The 5,335-nt window shown below is 47.8% G+C and overlaps 1 protein-coding gene across 3 annotated transcripts in view; it reads right to left on the bottom strand.

The window, feature by feature from the left end:
* The window catches only part of LARGE (like-glycosyltransferase), a 442,315-nt gene that overhangs the window by 95,067 nt on the left and 341,913 nt on the right, over positions 1-5,335 (bottom strand). The window lies entirely within an intron of this gene.

Raw genomic sequence — 5,335 nt, 5'->3', positions numbered from 1 at the left:
CTAGGCTAGGTCCTCTCTTGGCAAGCCAAGGGCAACACAACCATTAAGGGCAGCTAATGGTCTGCTCTTGGCAGGACACTAAATCACCAACAATGACAATGAACAAGACCTTGCCGTTTAATAGTGTTGATTTCCTTTCTGATGGAGACTACATGGAGGCTTCCAAGTTCAAGGCAGAAACTAATTTGGTCTGGCAAAGCCACAGAGCTGGCTGGGCAGTGGTGGGAGATAGAGAGAGGCGGGGGTCGGGGGTAGGGGGAGCAGGAGGCATGTGTGTAAGCAGTTATTTTTAACAGGGAGCCAGAGACTGCATTGCAATCTAAATGTGCTCATCCATCCATTTGTTCGTTCATCCACTCACTCATTCTTCCAACAGTTATGTATTGAGAAACGAGTATGTGCCAGGCCCTGTTCTAGGCTCTGAGTCATAAGCACCAACAACGAAGTCAAGAAACCGAGTCTCTGTCTCTTTGGTGCGTTCATTCTAGGGGAGCTAGACCGCGAAGAGAGGAGTTGCCAAGTGGTGCTGAGAGAGGCCATGAGCAGTGAAGTGCATGGAGAGAGAGCGGGTGATGGGATGGGGACTACGAGAGAAGATGAAGGGGGGAAGGAAAAGCAGCATTGAGGTGACATTTGAGGAGGAAGGACATTGTCCCTTGCTCCGAGGAATGCCAGGGAAAGAAGAAAAAGCGGCAGATGAAGAGGAGGCAGTGATGCTAAGGCCTTCAGGAGGGGGCCTGGGGCGGCTCCTGCACGCCTGTCCCAGGTGAGCTGGCTGCACGAAAAAGCTGTTGTCGCAGGCTTGATCTGGAGAAGGTCACTGATTTAGTGTTGACTGGCAGGGGAAGTGACCCTGGGATGACCTTTGTTCCTCTTTAGGGCTCAAGGCTGCCTGAGAATGAACCTGGTAGGAGGGCATCTGGTCACGTGGTGGATATGTCAGAATCACATTTTGGAGCCGTCAAAGGCGGGAAAGAAAGCCCATCTTAGGTGGAGAAGCAGAACTGCATAAAAATGACGCACTCCCTCAGCTCGGGTTTGGAAGTTCAAGTGAGAAGCCCGCGAAGATGGCTACAGCTTTCCCATTCTCATGTCTTACCCAACATGATTACCATCTCAGTTCACTCAAGTCCAGAGAGCCCCCGTGCCCCTTCTGCCAGGTGAGGTCACAGCGAGAAGATGGCCACCTGTGCACCAGGAAGCAGGTCCCCAGCAGGTATCAAATCTGTCGGTACCTTGACCTTGGACTTCCCAGCCTCCATAACTGTGACACATAAATGTATTGTCTATAAGCCACGGGTCTATGGTGTTCTGTTAGAGCAGCCCCAGTGGACTAAGACAGTGTACCAGCCCTAGACAGAGCAGTAAGAACTCGGCATTGTAAACACTAGCAGCGTGCTGGACAGAGGCCTGTCATCACTGTAACACCGGGCCAGCTCACGTCTCTTCCTTTCCTGGGTCCGAAAAGGAAGGGAATAGAGTGCAGTACACGGAGGGCCTGCTGGCAAACCTTGCTTCCTTCCCAGGAGTGTTTTTACATTGACCGACGCACCGGCACACAGAACAAAGCTCAGCAGAAAATGGTCTCTAGTAAGGGGTCTACACACCCGTTTCCACCCATCTGTGCCCAGGCCTGTTGATGCCATGTCCTGTTGCTGCAATTGAACATGCTAAGTAAATATTATGTAAGTTGACTCATGATGAGTGGGAAAAGAGAGTTACTCCTCTGAAAATGGAATTGAATTCTTGAGAAAGATTTGATAACGGTAAGTTGCGAAAAGAAAAAACGAAAAAGACAACGCTGAAAGGTAGTGAAAATCCAGTATCGTTCTGCATCTCTGTGCTTGAACAACATCTCTAAATGCGAACTCTGCTTTAAATAACGAAAACTGGAAACAGCATGCTGGGTGCAGGCGCTGTGAGAAAAATGAGACACAGCTCTAATCGGCGGCTTTAACTCAAAGCAGAGGCTGCGGCTCTGTCACACCTCCGTTTATGGCCATTCTCCTGTCACCTGGCGATGATTTGTGTATGCATGTCCCCCAGGTTATGGCCAGCGCTATGACAGTCTGAGCCATTCCTACCGACGGTATTAGGAATAAGCAGCAGGGCACCTGAGCTCTGGGCCTGGCCCATTGGTCCTGGAAAAGGCCGCACCGAGTCCCAACAGCCGAGGATTCCATGGCTGTCAATCACCTCACGGCTGTGTAAGGCCTGGACCCCGACCCATCTGTACCCAAGTCTCCCATGGGATCTAAGGACCCTGACCTACCTCACTTGCTGAATCAATACTCCCCACTTGTGCGGGTACTTTTCATATTTCTTTGGACTTATCCGTTGTCTTCAGAGTTTTCAAACACAACGTTTTTGGGTTGCCTGTGATTTCTAAATCAATGCTCACTCCAAAGTGCGGAATCCTCCCAAACGTTTAACAAAGCCCTTTGTTTTGCTTTTTGGTTTTGTGCTGATGTTTTCCACTTCAATTAACTTTCTAGTGAAGTGTCACTGAATGAAAGGCATCAGAGAAACAGAAGAACCTGCTGTAAATGCAACCTCTGAGCCCACGAGAGATTCTAATTCCATTCCGCTTATGCAATCTCTGACTGGCGGTGACCCGTAACCCAGGTACAAGGCTCCTCGTGATGAATCATTTTAAAGAGCCGCTACGTGGGAGCAGCTGCTGCTCAGAGCCACCAGAACTCAACAAGCTGTCCAGCCACCTTCTGTAGATTTGGAATAATTTACAGGTGAGACTCAAGAAGCCAAAAGGGGCTGGAAAGAAAGACTGGATAGAGGAGAGCTGATCAAGTCAAATAAATTTCCCCTATTATAACACATGGGTAGACCGCAGAGCCTTTGCTGGCATAATTGTAATCTGGGAAGCTTTGTAGGCACTGGTGCCAAAGGGCGTCCCCTTTTGTCCTTCAAGAACAGTCCCCTGTCTAGCATCACGAAGGATTTAAAGACGCACATACCTAAGCAGGTACCTCCTAACAACCTTTCGGGATGCAATTTCCATTCTCAAATTCAATAAACATTTAATGGACATCTATGAAGTGTAATGAATGGTTCTTATTAAATAAAAAATGAGTTAAGATATAATTGCTGACTTCAAACACATTCCAAATGAGCGCAGGGGACATTTATATGCACAAGAGACACAAGATGAAAACAAATGTACCAGAAATAGAGCCGAAGGAAGATCCCATGAAAATACAGCAAAAAGAGCGATTCTCTGTGACTCAGGGCCCCAGGGGCAGGCCCACGGTGAAGGCAGCATTTGTACTGGGTCTTCAAGGGTGGATGAGATATTGGTGGGCAGTGGAGGAGGCGGAAGGCCATTTAGGGTGAGAAAAGACTTGGAGCAGAGCAATCCCAATAGGAACCTGCCTGGAAAAGGGCAGGCTGGCCACACATTTCAAACAACACAATCCTGTTCTGCACCGGAGCCACCGGCCACCACGTGACCTTGCAGAATCCTTCATCCTCCGAGATTCCGTTTGCTCCTTGTCAAACCTGCTTGCAGGTTACTGTAAGGACCAGGGATAATATACATAAAATATCGAGCTTGGTGCCTGGTACTTGGAGCTGTTCAATAAATACACTGTGATTTTTACTGTGATTGTTAGAAACTAGTTGTGAGACGCTGCACTGGGGTCAGTGTGTTCACACAGAAGTCGGATCCTGACTTGGTTGCCAAGGTGAGTAGACATCAAGTTTGCTACACAGAAAAAGAACACGAAAAAAGCTCCTTGTCCTATTTATCTCTGAGGGTTTTTAAGAACCAGAACAGCAACAGCAAAAATAACAAAGAGAAGTGCCCGAGAGACTGTACAGGATGTTTACAATACATCGCTTCACTTAAGTTTTCCAGTATCTTAGAAGACAGACATTATTTCGTTCCGTGTAGCAGAAACGGAAACCGAGGCTCAGAGAAATGGAAGTCTCTTGCCTGTGATCATACTGCTAACAAGGTGTGGGGTTGGGATTCAAACCTAGGTCTTCCTGAACTGTTCAGCATCTCCCCTGAAATGGATCTAGAAATGTGGCCCACTGTAAAAGTCTTTTATTTTTTTTATTCCTCACCAGAAGATAAATTTCCATTGATTCTTTTTTAGGGAGGGAGGAAGGGAGGGACGGAGGGAGGGAGAGAGAGAGAGAGAGAGAGAGGGAGAGAGAGAGAGAGAGAGAGAGAGAAAACATTGATAGGCCATCTCCATTTGTCTCTGCAACTGGGGTATGTACCCTGAGAGAGAGAGAGAGAGAGAGAGAGAGAGAGAGAGAGGGACACACTGATAGGCCATCTCCATTTGTCTCTGCAACCGGGGTATGTACCCTGACTGGGAAGCGAACCTGCAACCCTTTGGTGCATGTGACGACCCTCCAACCAACTGAGCCACACCTGCCAGGGCTGTGAACATCCTTGAGAAGCTGGTGAAGGTAGGGTCAAACAGAACTCTTTGGACATTACAGGATTTGGTACAGCTCAGGGTCAGGCAAAAATGGGATCCTACCATCTCAGAGATGTCTCCTGCACAGAATCCCCCCTTGCCCGGCCAATAAAGCTGACATTATCTGACTTCTACGCCACAGCTGCCAGCTCAGCCACGCCCTCGGTAGGACGATGCAGGTGGGTCCTTGCTCAGTGAGCTGGACTAGTGGTGGCTCTGAGCCCATGTGATGGGCAGATGAGTGGAGGGGCATTAACAAGTGCTGAGGAACCTAGACCACAGCCAGGCCAAGTCACGTGATCTTGCTACACACTCAGCGAGAAGGCCGCCTTTGGGTATTTCCCAGGGGCCTTCGGATACATGGATTAGTGCTGATGTTGGGTGCTTACATACCATAAAACCAACTGTGGCAGTTAGAGCATGAGAATAAATTCTTTAAAAGGGGGAAAAGCAATTTCCTTCTCTATAAAGCCTTCCCCAATGTCTTGGGCCATATCTTCATTATCATAATTTCCTCTTAGGAGTGGCAGGCATCAGGATCCTTGGGGAGGGTTTAAGAAAATACACATACATGGCCACCTCTCAGGAGAGTCTAATTTGCTAAGTGTGGGTTAGACCGGGGAATTGTGTTTTTAAAGAGCTCCCTAAGGACATCAGTCTCTGACACTATGTGGGATAATGTACCGAACAAGCAAACAGCAACACCCTGGTAGAAAACACCTAAAAAGGCTGAATCCAAATAAAAAAGTGTGTATACTGTATATGCACGTGTGTGTGAGTGCACACACTTAAGAAAAGAGATGAGTAAACAAGAATATAAAGCAAATCCTCAAAGTCAGTGAAGACAATTGATTTAAAAAAAGCACAAATACAGAGATGAAAGA

This window comes from Myotis davidii, unplaced genomic scaffold (genome assembly GCF_000327345.1).
Source record: "Myotis davidii unplaced genomic scaffold, ASM32734v1 scaffold120, whole genome shotgun sequence".
NCBI classification, from domain to species: Eukaryota; Metazoa; Chordata; class Mammalia; order Chiroptera; family Vespertilionidae; genus Myotis; species Myotis davidii.
Note: the sequence above shows the minus strand (reverse complement) of the source record. Positions and strands in the feature narration are given on the sequence as shown.